This window comes from Haemaphysalis longicornis, unplaced genomic scaffold (assembly GCF_048455015.1).
Source record: "Haemaphysalis longicornis isolate Haplotype H1 unplaced genomic scaffold, Haemaphysalis longicornis Haplotype H1 scaffold_10, whole genome shotgun sequence".
NCBI classification, from domain to species: domain Eukaryota; kingdom Metazoa; phylum Arthropoda; class Arachnida; order Ixodida; family Ixodidae; genus Haemaphysalis; species Haemaphysalis longicornis.
The window spans coordinates 125,355,330-125,378,527 of NW_027526204.1; the positions used below are offsets into that span (position 1 = coordinate 125,355,330).

The 23,198-nt window shown below is 45.6% G+C and overlaps 1 long non-coding RNA gene across 1 annotated transcript in view; it reads left to right on the forward strand.

Moving 5' to 3' along the window:
* The first annotated feature begins 4,719 nt into the window (after positions 1 to 4,719).
* LOC144157951 (uncharacterized) overlaps positions 4,720 to 23,198 on the forward strand; it is a 47,380-nt gene continuing 28,901 nt past the window's right edge. The window contains exon 1 of the long non-coding RNA XR_013319912.1: positions 4,720 to 4,812. This is a non-coding gene — a long non-coding RNA (uncharacterized LOC144157951). The remainder of the gene's footprint in view (positions 4,813 to 23,198) is intronic.

Genomic DNA, 23,198 nt, shown 5'->3' on the forward strand with positions numbered 1-23,198 from the left:
CAAAAATGCCTTGACCAGCCCTGTACTTCGGAATTGCAGTGAAGCGATCTTTAACAATTCCGCGATTGTAGCCTAATTAGAGCCTCATGGTATTTTTTATTGTACTAGCATTGCTACTTGCGATGCCCCAATGTGCTGATGTGACCATCAGTATAACGCACAGCAGGAATTACGTAAAAATTTGAATATTTCCCAAATCCAGATTCGTCCGATACGACGTGGTTTGACACAGAGCTTTGGATAGTTTATAGGCACTGGCAAGCTTCAACCAGGCATCCGTACAAAAATTACGCAAAGTTAGCTTTCCAGCAATACATTTTTCTTGTGAAGGCTCTATAGCTCTAAGTTTAATGGGTTACCTTTTGTAATATTTTGATTTCCACATAGCACTGGCACATCTTGAACTTAGCTGCCCTTGTTTAAATTATCATCATGATCCTCGGATGTCTACCAAGTGTAGCATGACACCTCTCCGATGGACCCCCAACCACTACTACCCTGTGCTTCCCAAGCCCATTGTTTGCCTCCGAATTTTTTTATTTCTTCCCTCGATAAGTTTATGACCTGCCCCTTCTTGTAGACACGTCTCCCGGTAAGAGGTGTGTAACCCTGGTGGTTTACCTGTTGTCATTTCGTGCCACTACATGGCCAACACAACTCTACTTGTTTTTCTAATGGGGTTGACGGCACACAGATAGCATACCCAAGCGCGACCACAAAATTGCAGAAAGAACGTCGTGATGTTCGAGCCGTAACTTTTTTCAGACCTTTTCAATTATTTAGAGCTACATTTTGAAAAAAATCAAGTCATATAGAGCTCCTGCACCACGATAAGAGTGCATTCACGTAGTTTCAAGCCCTTGGGAGCAGAAGTTTGGAGTGGAGTTGATAGAAGCCATTGCGCCTTATAACTCCACAGTAGTTTTAAAGGGTGCCTTCCCCTTATAGCTGCTTCTATAGGCCAAACTTTTCCATTATTGTTTGCGTACTTGTGTGAGTAATATTCGCCTGCAGAGGGCAATTTTATATACCTTCGCCGGGAACTATATACCTTTGCCGGGAATATTGGCGAACCCACAACAACATCCAATTTACTCCAAATCTAATTTCTCAGTGAAACCCCGCAAAAAATTACCGGAAATTTGTCGGGGGACCTACAAGAGCGATATAAAACTGACAGGCAAAGCGGCAAGAAATATGGTACAAAATCGAGAAAACACAATTTACCATGTTTACTTAATTAGGATAGTTCTGTGTAAGACCCCAGCCCTAGTGACGATTCCCAACAGCATCGCAAGAATATGTGTGCATGATTGGGACATACACAGCGCCAGTGTATTAACTCATTCGGTTATTTCAAAGATTTTATAGTTTCTAAGCTTAAGTATAAAGTGATAACACAGGCTGAGCTACCAGAAACCACTACGCAAAGGACAGGGGAGGATATTGATTTTCTCATCTACCTTCATTAGGTGTACAATCCCACCCTGGGATGATGTTTCTTTGACGGAATTGTATTTCAAAACGTTTTCACAGGTGCTTGTGGGTGACAAAGAACTCGGGGATGTAAACGAAAAAGATTTATTTGGTAAGCCTGAACACACCTTTTTGTGCTTAAAAACTGATATCAATATTCTAGATGTTGGCATGCATCAAGAGTTTTGCATGGCCCACCTATTACTAGCCACTCATCCGGCAATTCACACGTGCTGCACCCACTGCTCAACTCGGTGTTATCAATAGTGGATATCCTATAAATGTCCCCTGACTTCAAGGTGGGTCAATAGGGGGTCAACAGCAGAGCACCTTGCCGCATTGAGAGCGAGCGTTGTAGCGTAGTCCCACTAGGGTTCGCTGAAGAAAACTTCACCTAAATCTGAATTTCCGGATAGGACGGAAGACGAGAGTTTCATACTAACCGCGGAACCCTCTCACTAGCCTCCGGTAAGCCTCCAGTAAGCATAAAAATTTCTAGTCGTCGCAGTCGATCGCCTTTAAAATCACCGGTTTATATTCATTTGCGCCTCAGCAGGACCTGGGGCTTTAAAAAGCCCTCCATTTGGCAGTCACTAAAATTCGCGCACCCCTAAGCACCTTTTGTGTAGTAGTGAACACGAACGCAGTGGAGTTCAGTTGTAGAATAAACAGACCAGGGGTGGTATTCTCGTAACTGTCCCTTTTGAACACGTCCCTTTTGCGTCCCTTTCATCGTGACGTACTTCCGGTTAAGAAGTGGACGTTGGCAGCATGGAGCAAGGTTGGCAGTAGGTTTGCCGCGCTTGCGTTACGGCACTTACGGTTGTTTGCTTTTAGCCAATCACGGCTCGCCAAAAGGGACACTTTTGAAAGGGACGCAGAAGGGACAAAACTCGAGAATACCGCCCCAATATGCTGCGCACCGCCATGCTCCACACCTGCTGTTGATGTAGACGGCTGTGACTCCATGGCTCCAGCATAACATTTGTAGAACAAGTGTTGCGTGGGAAGAAATTCGTTCAATCCATCAATGGTAACGACGGGGGGCCGGCAGACGACCGTATTCAGTACTGCGCAAGAATTCCGGCATAATCATCATCATCAGCATCGTCATTATCATCATATTCTTTTTATTCTCCTCCTGCCCTCCTCCTCCACCTCTTCTTCTTTTCTTTCTTCTTCTCCTCTTCGACGTTTTCTTTTATTTCGGTTATTATAACTTTCCGGGTTGGCCAGTTGTGGTTTTCAGCCCCAGAAATACGGTACTAGAGGAACCGTATTTTACTACTCGCGTTATCGATCATTGCGTAATCACCATTGTTATTTTTTTTTGTTCTGATTACACGATTCTTACGCACGCTTCTACATCGAAGGGAAGATCCCTTTCGCCACGTTCAAGTTTTGTCAGGTATCACGGTCTACCTCAGCTCGCCCAGCGAATCCTCGTTTGTATATCATTTCCCAGGAGCTTGAATCGAATCTCGCTCAGTGAAGCTTTAACCAAATATTTTTATTCTCAATTTGTCACTTTCTTTATAGAAGCTCCCCTGATAAATTTCGTACTGTCAGAGCATTCATTAAACCGGATTTAGTGCTTTCAAGGCCCAGCCATTCTGCCTGCCGTGTGTGAGGTACTTCGTGTACCATCCGTGGCCCTTTTGTATGTAGAAAATGCCGCATTTTGGTCAACACAGTTGGCTAATGACTCTACATTAAAACAGGCCGGCAATATGAATAGAAGTACGTAGTCTATGAACACGTTTTATGAAATGCAGTAGCCCACTCCAACCATTCATTTTTCTGAGAAAACATTCACCGCAACCGTAAAGCTGCTCGAATCTGTTAAGACTGACCGGCTGATATAAAATACCAACTGCCAAATACTTACAGAACAAGCTGCCCTGCATGTGTACGAATTCTGAGGCAACGTATTCCCATTCAGCCTAAAACGGCTTCTTCGATTTCAAATACTCTATTGAAAAATAACGTTTTCAGTAATTTTGACATTAACGTTGGCAGTAACTCCATTGCAGTAATTTTAGTATGGTCTCCATTTGCAGACCTTGCGATACAGGCCGCCTGTCAATTTAACTAAATAATAGGAAATGCACCCTGGTGCATTGGTGTAGAAGCTGCTACATCTACAGACTGCAGAAGAAGGCAGACCACGGGTAGGACGTTTTTGTAGCGCAATCGAAGGGTGTTCTGTATAACCGAAGAGTTTTCCCATTGTTCGTAATTATGCAGCACGAAAATCCTCGAACTATTCAACCTCGGCACGAATCTAGGGATAGCTCATGTAAAGCTCTCGGATTCGGGGTAAACATTCCACAAATCTTCTGCCCCATAAGTAAGGCCTTGCTCTGCGACCGATATACTGTCAGACATAGATTGTGGTAGATCCCAGGAGCCATCATATGGATTTACGGTCTACTCTATTCTCACCACCAAGTGTTACCTCGGTGTATTCTGCTGCGCTAGTGTTGAAGATGAAGGTTTTCCTATGTTTATTATCCGCCCGTCAAAGGGGGCCTTCTTATCTCCCTTTCAGCACATGGAATGTCCTTAGGCACTAAAAATGGTTCGTTTAAAAGTGTTATCTCATGCTAGTCTGTAATCACAATAACTTTTAGAACACATCTTTTGTAAGAGAAGTTGTTATGTCAGCATAAATCACCGCCCGCCTTTTACCCTTGGAACCCGCCCCGCTGGCTCAGCGGCTAAAGCCCGTTCTACATGGGGCGAATTTCGCCTGCGAAATTCGGCACCGCCCGTGCGGCAAAACAATTTATTTTCCGATTTTCACTGCTGCCACATATTGCCAAATGATAAGCGGCGTTCACAAGAGAAGTTCGACTCTTCCAAACATTTAGAAATTCGCCACAACAACGAGAATAGAACGTTTTGGTGCACGAGCGGTGCCGCAGCTGCGAATTCGTAAGAGAAATTCGCCCCATGTAGAACGGGCTTAAGGCGTTGTGCGCTGAGCCGAAGAATGGGGCTCCCTTTATATATGCGGTGGCCGCTTTTCAGCCTGAACAGAAAAGCGAAAACGCCCTTCTGTCGATATTTGGCGGCACAAATTTCTCCTTTTAGCCAAAATTATTCCGGAGCCTTTTCTTCAGCGCACCTCTTCCCACAGCTGCAGCTTCAGCGCGTTAACCTCCACAAATTTTTAGCCCATGTCCTTACTTTGCCTTCGAAAACTACAATGCCGTTTTTCTATTTTGCCCCTGACCAACAGGTGAAAAATGGGAGCTCCGAATGAAAGGAAGTGTTCATTTTCTTCTGTCACTTCACTTTAGTTCGGACACCGATGACACTCCAAGGAAATTCGTACGTATTTTACATACAGTGTTCATGTCGCTGTGGTCTTAGCTGGATCTGCCACAGTCCTCCTGCTTACGGCGTTCACATTACTTTACAGTAAAACCCGACTTTCCAAATGAGTGTTGTTAAAGTTGTAGCTGAATATCCGCAGAATTGCTGCAATCAGGAACACGAATAGAACCCCGCGGGGAGGACGAAACAAGAACGTATGACCACACTTGTGTTTCAAACACTAAAGCGAAACTCCCACAAGAAAGGTTTTATAAAAAGGAAACAGAACTTTGTCCTTTGAAAGGCAATTTTCATCTACTGAAACGCGTTTTTAAGCCGTGTGACTATAACACCTGGTCCAATAAACACTACAGGTCGGCTTGCTTAGCCGAGCTTTGTGCTAGCTTACCCGGACCTAAACGGTGCAGGATAGATTAGCATGACAATTAGATGAGCACTCAGGAACTAAATCAGACGTTATCAGGACAAGTAGAATGGTTAGTGGAACACGTAATGGGGTGTGTAAGAACCTCGGAGTACGTTTTCCGCAGAGGGAGAAGGTAATTGTGAAAAGAAGTCTGCAGATTTATTCAAAGGGTAGCGTCGACCCTTTCTCATAATGCCGTGTTGGAGGCATACGTTAAAGCTATACTGCCCGGCTAAGCACCAATGTTTGGCTATGATAACGAGGTTCTTACCAGGTAAAAAAACTCCCACCTCCCCTCGCGGGAACCCCTGTGTAGATGCGACGCATAGGGGGTTCACGTTGCAGCGTTGGACAGCGGAGAAACGGCGCTGGAACGATGGAGCGGAGCGGCGCAGGCACCGTGTTTTATAGCGCGCATAACGGTGAGGGGACGCGCCGGCGCCAGTGCGTCTGCCGCGGCTGTGACGCAACACAATCCAACACAATCCACTTTAATCCAATCCAATCCAAGCCGAGCCAATCCAATCCGAGCCAATCCAAGCCGAGCCAATTCAATCCAATCCAATCCAATCCAATCTAATCCAAGCCAAGCCAATCCAATCGAATCCAATCCGATGCCCCTCGCGAGAGAGTGTTCGCTATTGGCGAGGAGAGGGGGTGAGCGGCGTAGAGCGCAGCTGGCGCGGCGAGGAGAATGGGGGAGGGGTGGACGCCGACAACGCTGGATGGATGCAGGGACAAGGCGAGTGAATGAGATGCGTTCGCATCATAAAAGATCAGAACCGGAGCTTAATAAGCTAAACCAGCAGGACGGGATACTGCTGGGAAGATGCTAATGAAAACAAATGCGAGACAATCCACCCTATGAAAGTGGTTGGAAAACGTAGCTGTAAACGATACCCGCAATGATTGCCCAGGCGATGTCACTTGAATACACACGCGTGTTTCTATAAAGAGTGTAACCAGAGACAACTAGAAGGTATTTAACCACAGCCTTTACACAGAAAAGAGATATTCTTTGCTAAGGTGAAATCAATGCATAATCCATGAATGGTGGTTGGTTGAGTTGAATTGGTGAAGCACATCGTTTAAACTTTTTTATAAAACTGACGGAAGTTTGAAGCTGGTGTTAGACGATCTCACCTCTCCTTCTCCTCGGCACCAGCCGACAGAGGCGGCGAAGGCGACGGAGACGGAGGACAAGTGAGATGAAATGCGTTGGTGAGAGCGTCCCTTAATTTTTATAACTCCTAGCGCATGCACAAGGCGCGCACACGACCGCTAAAAGTGCCATGGGCGGAGTGAAAGCGGCGCGAGAGGTCGCGTGACCCTATCACGCGGCATTCAGCGAGAACGCTGGGGTAAACACGGAGATGTGCTTGGTGAGTGCACCGTCTGTCACCCCTTCTCGACTGGGCTCGCTGCTCAATAGATAAGACAACGGGCTCTCGTTCCTTTTTCTATTCGGTTTTGGTTCGATTCCTGGTGGTGTCAATAACTTATTTTATTTGTTTGTGGGAGTTTTCTGTTTTACACCAACGGAGGAACAGAACCCTTTGGGGGTAAAGGTAAACAGCTTCGCTTTAAAAAATAATACACAAAAAACACGTCTGTACCGTTCAAAACTTCTAAATAACAGGCCCTCATGACTATTATGCTGACTTGCTTGCGTTTCGGGACGGATAACCTAAAGATTACGAAAGAAAATTGCCCTCCAAAATGTCGAAAAAAGTAACGCACGATGAAGCGCACCATGAAGAGAAAACCAAAAACTGTAACCGACTTCACTTCACGTGCCAACTTGTGTAGTATGCAGGATGTTGCGGTGAGGGCAAGCTGGACATCAAGCTTCCTGTTATTATGCAGCGGCCTGCTCAGGGGCTAATTAGGAGGAGGGCCGAACCACCTTCCTACACCAAAAGAAACAGAAACAGGGAACCGAATGTGGAGCCCGAAGAAAGAACAAAAATCTGCAAAGACGTAATTAAAACAAGGAAATGCATCAATGTCCACTGCGTGTACTCTATGAAACGTCGTCATTGTTTTGTTCTATTCGTTATGTCTGCAGTGGTTCTAGCTAAGTGATGGTAGTATTCAGAGGCGACATGGAACCTTTTTAAGCTAGAACTACCACTTGCTACAAGAGAATATGTATATGTGGCCGCTCTGGGCTGATGGTAGTAGCCATCAGCACTGCGTCCCGGATATCGAGCGTGGAAGGCCGTTCATTGAACCCGTAGTTTCACCAAAGTTTGATTCCGTCGCCCTTCTAGTCTACATACTTCGGGTGAGGCCGCAGTCCCCTTACCGGTGATGAGGGACAATATTTTCGTAGGACTCCCACAGATTACAGCGCTTTAAAAAAGCTTTTCCGAACAAAAAATTACGCCCACCTTCCCTCGCGGGAACCCTGGTGTGATGCGACGCTGAGGGGGGTTAAAGCGCAAGCGGAGAGCAACCCTGGACCGAAAGGCCGCCGGAGAGCGGCACACCGGTTATATGCGCAGCGCGCCCGAAGGAGAGGAGACCGCGGAGAGAGAGGGACTGCACATGCGCAGCACCGCGCGCAGCACCGCCCACCGGCGGATTGAGAGCGCGCTGGGCCGCACACCCGCAGATGTTGAGAGAGAGTGTTCGCTCTCACTGGGCACGCGCCGGCGCCAGTGCGTCTGCCGCGGCTATGACGCAACACAATCCAACACAATCCACTTTAATCCAATCCAATCCAAATCCAATCCAATCCAAGCCAAGCCAAGCCAATCGAATCCAATCCAATGCCCTTTGCGAGAGAGTGTTCGCTATCGGAGAGGCGAGGCGGTGAGCGGAGGAGAGTGCTGACGCCGACGACGATGGACGCACGCAGGAAGGACAGGGGCGCCGAGAAGAGATGCTCTCAGCGTCGTATTTAAAATATTATTTCAAGGATATTAGGAAAATATAGCGTATAAATACCCAACCCTGAGCCTAATCAGGGTACCAACTTAGGAAGAAAACAAACTGTGTAACCATTGCCAGAACCAGGAAACTGGGACAACCGCCCAGGAATACAAAAGTGTCCTCTTGTAGAGATGAAAGGAAAATGTCGGAGTTATCAAAAGTGAGAGAAGGAAGGTGGAAAACGTTTCTTCGTACAGAATGTGTAATATGAAAAGCAAACGTAATGAAGGTGCAGTTGAAAGGGGAAGATTAAGTTTGGTTATGGTAGAAGCTTCGGTGATCATAAAATCGGCGGTAACTACGGTAGGAACGCATATTACAGTGAGAAAATTGTTTCTTCATCACTTAAGGCGAAACTCGGAATTGACAACCAAGGAAATGCAAATGCGTCAACAAAGAGAGGTGAAATTTAATCGGCACAGTTGTCAACAACCAAGGAAATGCAAATGCGTCAACAAAGAGAGGTGAAATTTAATCGGCACAGTTGTCAACATTTACTTGAGGAAGGTGGAGACTTTAGGAGCCCAGGACATGGCAAAATTCGAGAAAAGTTACACATTAAAAGCTCTTTAATGTGAACTCACCCGCCGCGGTGGCTCAGTGGATTAGGCGTTGTGCTGCTGAGCACGAGGACGCAGGTTCAGTTCCGGGCGGTGGCGGCCGCTTTTCTGATAGACGGGAAAGGCAAAAACGCCCGTGTGTACAAGATTTAGGCGCACCATAATGATCCCCGGGTGTTCAAAAGTAATCCGGAGCCCTCCACTACGGCGCGCCTCATCGCCGGCGTTGCGTCGGCGCGTTAAACCCTGCAATCAATCAATCAATCAATCAATCAATCAATCAATCAATCAATCAATCAATCAATCAATCAATCAATCAATCAATCAATCGATGGGAACTCCACGTGGAGGCCACCTTAGTTCGACCTAATGAAAGGGCAAACTAAGGAGACGGAAGCCCAAAAAATGCACAATGCGGCTGTGGGGCAATGGAGCTTGTCAGCAATTCAATGCTTGAAAAAGGTCGCGATTGACACCTGCCTTTTAAACTTGAAGGCGAAAGCCAGAGCTTCCTTCTCTAACGAGCGAATGTAGCGCAAAGCCTTCTTTTCACGTACTCAAAAACTCAAGTGGCTGGTGGCATTCGATTGTGCCATTATTTTAGAGCAATGTCCGCCCTGGTGCTTCATCGGCCACCACCTCGTGCTCACTGGCAGCGACAGGTCCTACACTTAAAACCGCAGAAATGACGCCATCTGTCACCAAGCCCCGCACCCTGAACTCGTGTGTACATCTACGTATCCCACAAAGAAACTGTTCTAAAACAGCCGCTATGGTGGTGTTAGATTACTTTTACCCTATTTACCTCGTTTATTTGTTTTCTCTCCTTTTCGGAGGGGACCCAGCCTCGCGTGTAGGCAGCGGGGCCGTGCCCAGGCCCAAGCTGCTGGCACGGTGGCTCGAAGTTCAATTAATCCGTGGCAGAGGCCCCTCGCGTTCGAAGTAAGGGGCTTTTTATTACATAGGCGTCTATGGAGGTTGCGCCGGAGCAAATTGTATAATTCGAATTATCTATCAAGTCTAGTTATTGAAGTTCGATTTGAAGAGCTTTTGCTGTACCAAGAAAGGATTTTGACTGCAGAAAGGAATCCCTGTAAAAGCCTAACCGAAATTTTTGCACCATGGAAAAGAGACGTGTTGCAACATCAGGACCAAAATGGCTGGCACATTGAGAACGACGCAAAATATTCCAGTCGTAATTGTGCATTTGCAGTATTCAGGAGGGAAGCACTATTCAGAGGATAAGCTTGATCACGATACCTTGAGTATAAAGATATAAAAGGTGGGAAAGAGGCTGAATAGAAGTAAAGGGAGGTAAACAGAGGTAAAAGGAGAGGCACCATACCGTAACCCTGCTACAGTAGCGGATTCAGGGGTATTGTACGTGAACACCTCGAAAGAACATTCCATTATTCTGTCGTGCTTTTGAAGGCAACGGAATGTATGAAGCACACTAACCTCCTCCATAATCAGAAGAATGGTTATTTCAAAGAAAGACACAGGTGAAAACACCGGATGTTCTTTTATTTTCTATTATATTTTGGATACAAAGGCCTCTACGAGAAAAAAATTAAAGGTGTTTGTGGTATTGACAAGTGCGTGTCTTTATGAATAGAATGTAGTTATTGAAACTACATTCTGTCTTTGTCATTATCTGGTTCTCTCGTAATAAGGGCGTGGTCATGTCCCAGGTGCGCTCTGATTTGGCTAGAAATGCCATCAGGCGTGAGGTGGCCGTCGTGTTAACTGTTATCTCTGTTGTAGTCGAGCGCCGGGGTGCGTGGGCCGAGGTCACGTCACTGTCTGAACTGCACAAAATGCGACTGTCAAATAAGTGCGGATCTTTTTTGGGTACGGCTACATCGGAGTGGCGTCAGTGTTTCGGTCGCATCAGCGCTCCCCAAGGAGCGGACCCGACAGTGCCCACACGCCACCCCTACAGACGACTGGCCTCCAGTGAGATCCCGCGGCTCCTTCCAACTCCTGGGGTAGCCCAAATGGAGCGGTGAATTCTGCTCCGATGTCGCACCGGCTGTTTAAACACAGCAGCATTCCTCCACAAGCAGGGTCGCAAGGCCTCACCTACCTGTGCACACTGCCCGGACCCCAAGACCTTGGAGCATGTCCTCTGTGCCTGCCCTACGCATTCTGGCGCCCGGCACAAACGCGTGTCTGGGTACCGGTGGCTAGGGCTGCCTTCGAGCCCCGCACAGGACATTCTGCATCTTCGGTGACCTCTCATCCTGCAACGAGAGGGCTTCAGGTTTCCTGATGGCGTACCTCGAATTGTGGGGCCTCAACACTGCCCCTGAACTGTCAAAGCTTAAATCCTCCCACCACCCACCGTACTCTTTCCTTCTTCTCCTGTTATGTGTGTGTGCGAGTGAGTTTATATGTAAATAGTCTGCATATCGGCCGCGAATGTAAGCATATGGTCAGCACATAAACCTGTTTTTCGCTTATTATTGCTTATCTCATCTTACTATTCTATTGCCCTTTCATTGACATTTTTGTTATTTCTAAACCCTGCCTGGCAAGGCCTGTGACCGCTGTTTAAAAAAAGGTAAAACTTCGCCATGTAAATAATATCCGTTCGATAAACAGTTCCTCTCTTTTTATCTGTTACATTTGCTAGTATTTGCGCGTATAACGCCCTTGTTCAAAATGTGAAGTAATAATGATGATATCGACATAAAAAGAAGGACTTCACGTTTCGCGGCAAACGAATCCTGGACGGGCGGAACAAGAAACAGTGCATCCATTTTAATTGGGCTACCTTTCGAGATCGTCTGCTTCAATACGGCCCCCACACATCACTTGCAGCAATGGCTGAAATTATACGGAACTCTTCTGCTGTTGGATTGGAAACTATTATATGCGATGATGATTCCCCTACCTTTGACAATCACCTCGCCATCCTTTGGAAGCAAATGGAGTACCTCATCCAGCCCTACCGCTCTACTGGAAAAAGGCACAACATACCCGACGTATCAGATATCAGTACAATGTCATTAACCAATACCAAAAAGAACTATGAAGCGACAACTGGGCAAATCTGCGCTACATCCTCGGGAAAACACCAGGTTATGTTTCTTTATGGAAACTTTACCGAAGCCTTGGTGACAAAAAAATTGGCCGCGTATCTGCCCCTTTCGTTGCAAATGTCGAGAAACGACGATAGTCTTTCTCAAAATTTGCCAAGTAAATGCCTCCCTTCGCTTTCCCGCTCACCTGTTATGTTCCTCTTGTGTCGCGCTCCTCCCAAAGTAAACGCGCTAAAGTTTTTCTCAAGTCGATTTGAGTTTACGGTATACCGCTTCCACAAGCCGGGTGTATCGGTGCCAGCGTTGCCGTACGGCGGAGACGCGCGTGAATTGAGGCAACCTATTACAATGTTCATAGAATCACGTAGCTTTAGTCTACGTGCGTTCCAAGCAGAACATGGAACCTATCTAGTGAAACCTTTCGTAACTGCTGCGGCTTGATTTCTTAAAATTTCGTAAGAAGCTATAGTGGCGCGGGCAACAGCAGGCGATGGTGTGAATGTTTTTCTGCAGTGAAGGTATTTTTTCATTTCGCAAAAATCAAGCACCTCGCAATTTTTTTATAAAGCAACACTGTAAATATCCCATGTGTATCAATTTTCGGCTTTATATTTGCGTAATGTCTTGTTTTGGTGCAGCAATGTTGACAAACACGAACATAAAAACTTGACTTAGACGCTTAGATTTGGCTGTGGGTATATGATACTATTGCGCAGACTCCGTTTCCCTTTGGCCGGGTGGCTGAATCGAGTCACATACGGACAGACAGACAGACAGACAGACAGACAGACAGACAGACAGACAGACAGACAGACAGACAGAAAGACAGACAGACAGACAGACAGACCAAAATGTCTGGGTTTAAGAAGCCCAAGGAAGACTATCGTGTTTAAAGGAGCCATGAAGAGAAAACACAAGTTTGGTTCATTCAAAAGATTGTCTCGTTAGAATCATACTGACACCACTTTTAACGTAAACTTCGCTCAAATAAGCTACATAATTAGGAAAAACGGGAATGGTCATGCGACCCACCAGCTCATTTCCCGCAACAGAACCTGTGATGTCACATGGGCTAAGCTCTGCGATTGGCGGAGGCTGGCAGAAGCAGACGCAAATTAGGTAGAGCTCACAAACTAGACGAACGAGCGATTTGCGCTTAAATTTAGGGCACATTCTTTACAAAGCAATAGGAATGATGGGACAAACAGTGGAAGTTACGAAAGCACATGTAAACATAGAAGAACTGATGCGTTCTGCTGTTCGTACTGCGCACAGCATGCTTTGGTTTAGCTGCACAGCACTATGGGGCTTGGGGTTGTCTCAGACGACACTGGCCGATTGACGCAAGCAACGGTGTCTTACGTGACCCCATTTGTCGAGCGAGCACTGTTTCAGGGAACGAATATTTTCTCCCAGAACAAAAACAAGCCAGGTTTAAATGCGGGCAAAAACAAACCAAACGCTTGCCACGGTATGGTGGCGCCATCTAGGTTACGGAACGTAAAGAAACGCGGGAACAAACCAACACCGCTACAAGGTGGAGACAACCTTTGAACGGTCCCGTGCCGCCGCAATTGGGCCAACCGGCTCAACGCGTTATTCTTTTCGTTTCCCACGAGACCTAGCAACGCGAAACAGACAATATGATTCAAACTTCTTGAGTAAACCGTGTTGCGGCGATAATTTTAGCGCGGTTTTGACACAATGACATGCTTCGGCGACGAGCGAGCAACCGAACATGGCGGCGCCAGCGTTACGTGTCTCTACCCTGTACGGCGGATGCGTGAATGAAGAGCGGTCGGCTGCAGAGCGGTCGGTTCCCGTGATGTCACTTGGGACCACGAAAACGCACGATTGAGCGGGAAAATCAAAATTTTAACCTAAATTGTTTAATTTCTCAGTGAATAAAGCACCGTTTGTATCCGGACAAGCGCTGGGGGCACTATAAAACACGAAATCTTTCGAATAAAACCAACTTGCATTTTCTCTTCATGGCTCCTTTAAAAAAGCAGTGAGACACCAATAATTAGCACCATCGTGCTGAGCAACATGAATCCCGTGGACATCAAAGAGTTACTGCTAAAAAGCTTCTTTCCACACGTATCACTAACTCTCCCACCCCCACTATCCGAAACCCCAATCCCGGAACCATGCTCCGACCTTGTAAGCCCCTTTACCATCGCTGAACTTTCGACAGCTATTCGTCAAGGTATTCCGAAGTCTGCCCTCGGACACGACGGCATACAATGGACCCACCACCGCAACCTTACAGAACCAGCACGATACGAACTCTTCGAACAAATCAACGATTCCTGGGAAACCGGGCAGGTACCTCCGCATCTCAAGCTATCCCTCATCTCTCCCATACCGAAACCTAACAAAAAACAGACCTCTCCCAACGTTTTTCCCATATTTTGCCAACCTCCCTCACACCTGTCCTATGCAAACTCATCGAACGACTCATCAACAATCGAATAGTGCACTACCTGGAGTATGTCAAACCACATCTTCACCCATAGCAAACTGGTTTCCGCCCGAATCTCGGCACTACCGACAGCCTATGCCTGCTGTCACGTTTCATTAATCACTCAAGCTGTTCGAGACTCCCGGACTATGTACTCGCACTGGATCTCCGAAAGGCCTTTGACTTTGTTAGCCGGAGCGTCATCCTCGATGAGCTTGCTAAGGCCTTTCCTAACCAACGAGCACAGACATGGGTTAGAAACTTCCTAGAAGCCCGCCCCACCAAGCTTAAAGGAAAATTCCGAGGTTGGACCCCTCGTACCTTCTTCCTCGGCAGAGGAGTTCCTCAAGGCTCGATCCTCAGTCCCACACTCTTTAATCTAGCCATGACTAGGATCGCCCGGAACCTTCAACGAGAAACTAGTGCGAGGTTTACTATTTATGCGGACGATATCACAATATGGACCGAGTCAAGGGACTACCCCAATGAACTAACTATGATTACGGCCCTGCAAAATGCAGTAGCAATTATTGAATCTACCCTACCGGATCTCGGGCTTTCCTCAGCCCATAATAAAACAGAGTTTCTGTCAGTTTTTTCCACAGTCCAGCTCCTGAATTTAGTCCGCCTTGCATCATGGTTGGCACCACACCGATCACAGCCCAACGCGAGCACATTCGCCTACTAGGTATCCCCGTCGGTTACAAAAGTAGCCAGACTATACGGCTCAACCAACTAAAACAGAAATGGAATTAAACTCAACATGCCATTCGAAGAGTATCTAATAAGGATGAAGGAGCTAAGCAAAAAGCAGTGCAGACACTTGCTTGCACCGTCGCAGTCGGTATTCTTACATATGGAGCCCAATCATACACTTTGAATTGTACCCAACGGCGCGCTCTTCGTACCATCACTGGCTTACCACGCCATACACAAATCTCTAACCTCCAATCTGCGTCTGCACTTCGACCAATTGAAAAAAATTATTCAAGAGCAAACCGATCAATAGAACATCAAGCGGAAACTTACCCATCAAGGTGCCATACTAAAGGCCTAGGATAAGCAAGATCGCTTCCCCTTACCTGATTTCCCGATACCCATTCCTCCGTGGCAACGACCTCTCCTGACCGAACTCACAACAACCCACCCCATCACCCGCACAACGGCTGTTTCTAGACAAAAACGTTGTCAGAGCCTATTCGCCACAAAACAAACCAACGAAATCGACATTTATACCGTTGCAAGCCTGACACCACCAAATGTTGGAACTGCGCGGGTCTTCCCAGATGACCCAATAATCCTAGGAACCCGGCACTCCAAAATTACTGTCACAACCACGGAAGCGCAACTACTCGCCATTACCCGTGCTATTAACTACCTAATGTACGACCACCATCAACCCATACCAAGAAAGATCACAATATTAATCGATTGCTACGAAGTATATCCAGAACTTCGACGACCATTTTCAATGCACCAAACAATGGCCCTACAAAAAATGGCCCTACAACTGTATGGCATTCAAGTCCGCATAGACTGGATTCCTGGCCATGATTCGGCGGCATCAGTGAATCAGGCAGCCCACGAAGCTGCGCAGAAGGCTTTCCCTTTTCTCTCCTCCGCTGACCCCGCCGTCGCTCAGCCTTCAGACCTTCCTGAATGCTTGGACAGGACCCAACGTACTAGCGTACCCCGCGCCATCCGCATACACCAGTACAAACACGAAAATAAACTCCGACTCAAGCAACTTACGCCGAGGGATCACGTTTCCAACAGATCCCCCCAAGAAATATTTATTAGCAAATTCTATACAGATGCATCATTTCACCGGGAACAATTCGCAAATGATACTAACCCTTATCAGCCCGAAATGTCCATACTGTCAGCAGGCCATCAAGGCAGATTAGCACCAGCTGGTGTGCATATGCCCCAAATTCTCGCAATACCGGAATTTCACTTCCCCAAACCCAGATCCCTCAAATTATATCTATCCCCTCACATTAGCTGAACACACCATTAACCTTACCATACGGTTCGCCACTGAGAGCGGTCTAGCGCGAGTTACATAGCGACGGCCTACGCCAGTGAATGGAGCATTCAATGCTGATGCCGCCTCCCGACGACCACGAACTCATAGGAGCCCCCGTCAACCAAGAATACTCCACTCCCAAATACCCCACAAGGCCTCCGACCTTCCCTTTTTGAATAAAAGATTTCACAACAGCAACGACTGACAGCGGGCTCTTAATCAGGGGTCTTAACGTCAAGCTTGGCGGTGGAAAGAGTTGTCTGATAAAATGACGGTCCTGAAACGTTAAGGAGGCCAGGAACCTAAAACGTGCCCCTCTCGAGCAAGGGCAGCGTCTTCGCGCCGTGTGCGGGGAAAGGGAACTTCATTCTCGGTGTTTTTCTCTGATGGTATACAACAAGTAGTCTGCAGAAACAAATGGAAGACGGCAATAATTGTTCCTGCAAGGCAAATAGCGCAGACGCACGCGCTCCCCGCGACCATGAACCATACATATGATCAGCTAATTGCGCACAAGATGTAAACCAGCCTTTTAGATGCGGCTGCATCTCATTCACTGGCCTTGTCCCTCCATACGGCGTTGTTGTCCGTCCACACTCCTACCCCTACACTATAAAAAAAATAATAGTTAGCGCCTCCCGGTTTCGATCCCACGACCCTGTGGGCGGAACGCGAGGTACGTGGTGCTCTTCCCACTGCGCCCCAAAACCGAGACAGAATCAAATGCTACGAACGTGCCTTATATCCTTGACTCATTCGAACTACGTCAAGATGCTACTGATACAACGCATGATGGGGCAATGATTAACACTTGCAATAAAAGGAAAGAAGCTCCCACTTACAGCAACAATGATGGAGTAAAGGTCGTTGCGACAGCGAAGCCCCGAGCATACCACTTAGAGAGATTGACCAAGATTGGCCAATAAAACATAATAATAATCATAAAACATAATAATCATGCGCGTTCTCCACGTGTTTTACGCGATTTCAGAATCAGTCCAACGGAAACACCAAGTGAACCCCACGACGCGTCGCATTTACACAGGGTTCCCCTCGCGGGGAGGTGGGCGCAATTTTTTATTCCGAACATTTACAGCAAGCCGCCATCTACGCTAGGAGAAATCGATCGCGTCTTTACAACCGTGAAGCGGAGCACAAAACGACAGGCCTTGAGTGTTGTTGTGAATTTGAATACCCATCATACCACCTTGGGGAATGAGCGCGATAACAAAAAGGGGCAGAATATCCATGGCGCCATCCGGAATAACACTCAGGATTTGCGGAATGCAATCGACACTCCTACGAGAATATGGAATAGTGTCCCCTGACTCTGCGCTAACAGACGGCAGTAAATATATCTCGAAATGCCTAGGAGAAAGACTCTGCAGTGATAATTATGTAATTCAACTGCAACATCTGCATCACAAAACCCAATTGCACGGAAAATAAATTCCCCACGTAACCGATAGCCAGAAATTTCTAGCAACTGCCCCAACGAACCCCATTCATGACATTGAATAATGGACAGAAGAAATATTCGAACCCACAAAAAAGCAAACTAAAGTACTGCCGCTCACCCGGGATCATACCGCCGTAAATGGCCACCCACTGCACGTTTGCTAGGCAATCAATCAATAATTCAATCGGTTTATTTCCCAGAAATACACCTGGAGAGGTTCATGGGCTAAAAGCAGACTTAACCGCTTGACTTGGCCCACGAACCCTTACACAACAGTGTCAGTATGACGCAGGGAGCTTTTATACAAACTCTAACAAAATGAAACATATGGATACACAATGATTTTCACACAATTTAATACACAGCAGGTAACGGTTTCAGTACATAATTTTGAAAAAAATGCAATTTCACAAATTCAAACAAAATGCAAATATGCAACGTCATAACGCTCTGAAGTATAAAACATTAAAATGTATAAAAATGTATAAAATTTATAAAAACGCATCAAGAAAATTGGAATGGGAGGGGAATGTATAAACAAGAGAAATAACTGAAGAAATGGGGTATCAGCAAAACCATTTGCACTGCAAAGAGTGATGTTTATCAATCAATACATGGGTGTTTCCAGTTTACTCTATGGTGGTAAAAAACACTTTTAGCGGTCCTAAAGAAAAATTAGCTGCAAAATCGTATCTATTTAGAATTAATGGCAAGTTGTGCTATAGTGATCGCAACTTGTAGTTATCGCGCAATTTTCGCTGGTACCAGTTGTCTATGTTACGGGTATTTTATAGGGTGAGTTTGGGCCTGGAGTGATGCCGAATGTATGAGAAAGTTTTTTATTGGTAGCGAAGAAAAATAGAAGGAGTGGAGAATTCGGAAGTCGTACATGTAATTTGCCTTGATTACGTTATAACGCAGAAAGAAAGTACGAGTGGAACATGAATAATCAAGGTTTGCAATATGGCGAACTGCTTTCCTTTGTCAGATAAGTAGTTTATTGATGTTTTACTTAGTTGTAGTAGTCCATACTAAGCTGCAGTAATTTATTTACGAGGCAAATAAAGCATTGTAGATGTTCAGTTTAACGTTTTCTGGGAAGAATCGTCGCGTGCGGGCTCTCGCGCCGGCTACAGAAGAGAGTTTCGTACAGGTGGTATCTACATGTTTAGTCCATCAAAGCTGGGATTGGAACGTTACACCGAGGATCTAGTGATCATTTACTAATTCTACATCTTTGGCATATTTGAGTGTATATTTCAGTTCAACTCTTGATTTGATTGATTGTAGGGTTTAACGCGCCGACGCAACGCAGGCGATGAGGCGCGCCGTAGTGGAGGGCTCCGGATTAATTTCGACCACCTGGGGATCTTTAACGTGCGCCGAAATCTCGTACACACGGGCATTTTTGCTTTTCGCCTCCATCAGAAAAGCGGCCGCCGCGGCCGGGAATCGAACCCGCGACCTCGTGCTCAGCAGCGCAACGCCTTAGCCACTGAGCCACCGCGGCGGGTACCAGTTCAACTCTTCTGTTTTTAGCTCGGAATAAAACTGATTTAGTTTTCGTCGGATTAACCTTAATTCTATTTGAACTTGACCAATGAAATAATTTATCCAAAACCGCGTTACATTTGAGCATTAGACTACTCCCATAAAAAATGTTGCGTTTAAGTCAATGTGCGTAATATCATTTATATATAAATAAAAAGCAGGGGACCTAGCACTCTGCCTTGAGGAACACCATTTAAAATTGGTAGAAAAATAGACTGTTCACCAGAAATATACACTGACTGCACTCTGTTTCCTAGATACGATTTCATAAGTGTTAGGGGCTTCCCACGAATTCCTGATTGCGATAACTTTTCAGCTAAAATATTATGGTTTAGACAGTCGAAGGCTTTACTAAAATCAATAAAGAGTGCTAAAGTGAACTTATTGTTTTCTATATTTGACAATATGTGCGCTTTAATAGTTTGCAAGGCTGTTTCAGTGGACCTTCCTTTGCGAAAACCGAATTTTGCATCCCTAATGAGACTTCTTGTTTCAAGATAATATAAACATACGCGAAAATATTACTTTTTCTAGAAATTTGGAGAAGACTGGTATGAAAGATATGGGCCTGTAATTTTTAGCATTATTTTTGTCTCCATGCCTAAAAATTACCGTTATTCTTGCTCGCTTTATTTTATCTGGAAACACCACATGAGTTAGAAATGGGGCGTACTTAACAGGTTTAACTTGAATGTTGTCTGTATCCAATGCTCAACTATTTTTTAAGTTCTGTATACTTCCAAATCATCAGTAGGCTCTAAAAAAAACGCTTCCAGTAGGACCACTAATAGGTATTTGAAGAGCAGTAGTTTCACCATCTGGTACGTCAATGTTTGTAAAGTACCTATTGAAGTAATCTGCAAGAATTTTCCCAGATAGTTTATGGCCATTCTGGACTATGCTTTCGATTGGTGTGTTTATTTTGCCGCGGCCTAGAGAGCCATTTATTAGTTTCCAAGCAACTTCTGGTTGTTTTCAACAAATGTCTTCAAACAACTGGTGGTGATATGCTGCCTTAGCTTGTCTTGGCTGATTGTTGAGTTTGTTTCGTGCTTTTTTGAAAGCTGTCAAGGTATCTACAGATTGTGTTTTAAGAAAGAGATCGTAAAGTTAATTTTTTTTATTATTTTGTTTTTATTTTTTATATGTTCCACCGTAATCTATGGTTTCCTTATTTTGTTTTTACGGGAAAGAGCCTTAAAAGGAAAGTGGGCTGCATACATTTTAAGGAATGCTGCAAGAAAACGTGAATATGCAAGATTCGGATCTGTTATTTCGATGAGGCGAGACCAGTTATAAGCGACAACTTCTAATTTAAAGGATTTAAGGGTTCTGGCCGTTATATGTTGTGTAAGGAATGGTTTACGTTGAAAATTTCTGGTTTGATTTTTACTATGATAGAACATGCATATTGGACAATGGTAACTTATATCTGATGTAATCGTCCAGCGATCGGACACAAGCGTATCGGCATTGGTTATTAAGAGATCCAGGCCACTTGAAGTGGCCTGGGTGACGCGTGTTGGGGTATTAATCAAATTTACGAAACCAGCGGATTGTAACGTCATCAGTAAACTACCACCCAATACACTGTCATGTAATATATTTACGTTCATATCACCTCCACATTATATATAAAAAAACGTTTTTACTAACATAACCCAAGAACTTCTCAATGAACTGTAGGAAACATGGTATGTTCCCATTTGGTGGACGATATATTGCACATATAATTTCTGTATTAGATTTTAAGGTAAACAATTCATAGTCCTCACTGATTGTTGAGAACTAGGGAACTAAGTCGTAATATCTGGAAGAGTGTACGTAGATAGCAACACCACCTCCTCGTCTGCCAGTTGTATTAATGAAAAACATTTTATAGCCATCTAATTGGAGCATACTTTCGTCATTACTATACCAAGTTTGGGTGAGCATGATTACATTTAAATGAAAAGAAAACTGGTTAAGGAAATACTCTAAGTTATCATTTTTGTTGTTTGCAGAACGAGCGTTCACGTGCAGAATGGAGTTATGGGACTGCGGCGGGGACGGAAGGGATTCAGACAAGGCTAACTGGCGGATCATTCAGGGACAGCGTTTTGTTTCACTGGCGTGGTAGCAGGCAAGCTAGGGGTCATTTTGGCAAGATCACGTTCATCGGATATCAGTAGAGGGTCGGAATTGTCAGTTTGTGTCACAAAGATTTTCCCATTGTAGCTCGAAACCGATTTCCAGAGGCATTCGTCTTCTTGTTTCACAGCCATTCCCAGAAGCCTTTTCAGAGCAGGACATAAATGTTCATTCACGTACACAGGGGCCACGGTGTTGAGACGAATGTCTCTGCGGTTGATCCTCGTTTTCTTTTCCTTCTTTAGAACCGAGTCGCGTTTTGTCCGCGATTTCAATTGAACAATGATGTCGATTTTAAGGGATCGTGAGTGGCCACCCTGTGACAAACCTCAACGTCAGAGGCAGCTATACTCTCACTAATTGCCGTCTCTATCATGGACACGATGTCAAAAACGGATTCATTTTCACTCTTGGGAACACCATGTATCTCAAGATTTGTGCAACGCGAATACTGCTCTGACTGAGTGAGTCGTCTCTCGAGGTGGAACGCTTTCCTTTCAAGGCCGTCACATTTTGCCTTCAGTTCCTGCTTCTCTTGCGTTCATTGCTTGGTTATTGATTGTTCAGTCTTAAGTCGCATTTTTAGGTCCGTAATTTCCTCGTGGGCATATTCAATGCTTTTTATCAGAGCTTCTTGCTCCTGGCATAAATCTCGTATGTCACGCTTCAAGTCACGTTCGAGGGTTTCCTTAAATATTTGGTTCAGCTCGTCCTTAAATTTCCGAAATTCCGCTTTTATTTCGTCTCTGATCTTAGCTGACTCTTAGCTGATCTTAGCTGACTCTAATCTTAGCTTGAGGAGGGTTAGAAAAACGAGGAAGAGATTGCAAAGATCACAAAGTGCGGCTCAGAATCGCTCTACTAGCGCCAGAAGCATCAGGATACGCTTGTAAACTCAGATCACAAAAATTGGCCTGATTTCTGAACGAAGTATCAAGGCACACTCCGCACTCGATGCACGTAGCATTTCTCTCCTTCGATTCGTAAGGGGTACCATGGAAAGCAAATCAGCAACAGCCCATAAACTAAAACGTATTATCTACAAATACGACGGCGCGGAAGGTGTCTGAGTAAATCGAGAAACCGTGGCACGATGGAGCTATCACGATCGCGTTCCCTCTTGAGCCATATATCAATGCTCTCAAACATAAAATGGACACTTCCTTCACTATAGTGAAAATTGAAGCAGCGATTCGAGAGAGGCAAAGAAAAGCTGAAGGAAAGGCAGGAATGTTAACCAGGCTACGGCCTAGTATGCTATCCTGTTCGGCGGAAGGGGTAACAATGAGGAAAAAGTGGGAAAGCGAAAAAGAAGAGGGAAAGGTACAGACATAGCGTAGAGTGGTGTGTCCAGCGGTAGGACACTATATACAAAGTTCAGTGAGCTCATAGAGGGTAGTCTTTTGCGCTACAGTCTTCTGTGCAATTCCGTCGTTTTGAGAACACACAGGAGCGCTTTTGCGCCTTGTTCGTAGATGACAGAAAAGGCCAGAGGCCTAGTGTTGCCTCCTCAGAGAACGGGCACCGAGAGTCTAGTTTCAGTAGAGTCGAAGAGACTAGGCTTCTTTCCGGGGAAAACCGTGGACACTCGCGTAGGACATGCCGTATGGTCTCTGGTGCGTCACAGACTTTGCTCGCATCACTGGCTGCCATTCCAATCAAATAGAAGTAAAAATTTGTGAATGCGACTCCAAGTCAGAGACGACAAAGAATGGTTGCATCAGGTTGTGCGAGGCTTATTGGAAGGTGGCGCTGAAGATGCGGGTACAGGGCATGAATACAAGCGCTCATGAACTCTTG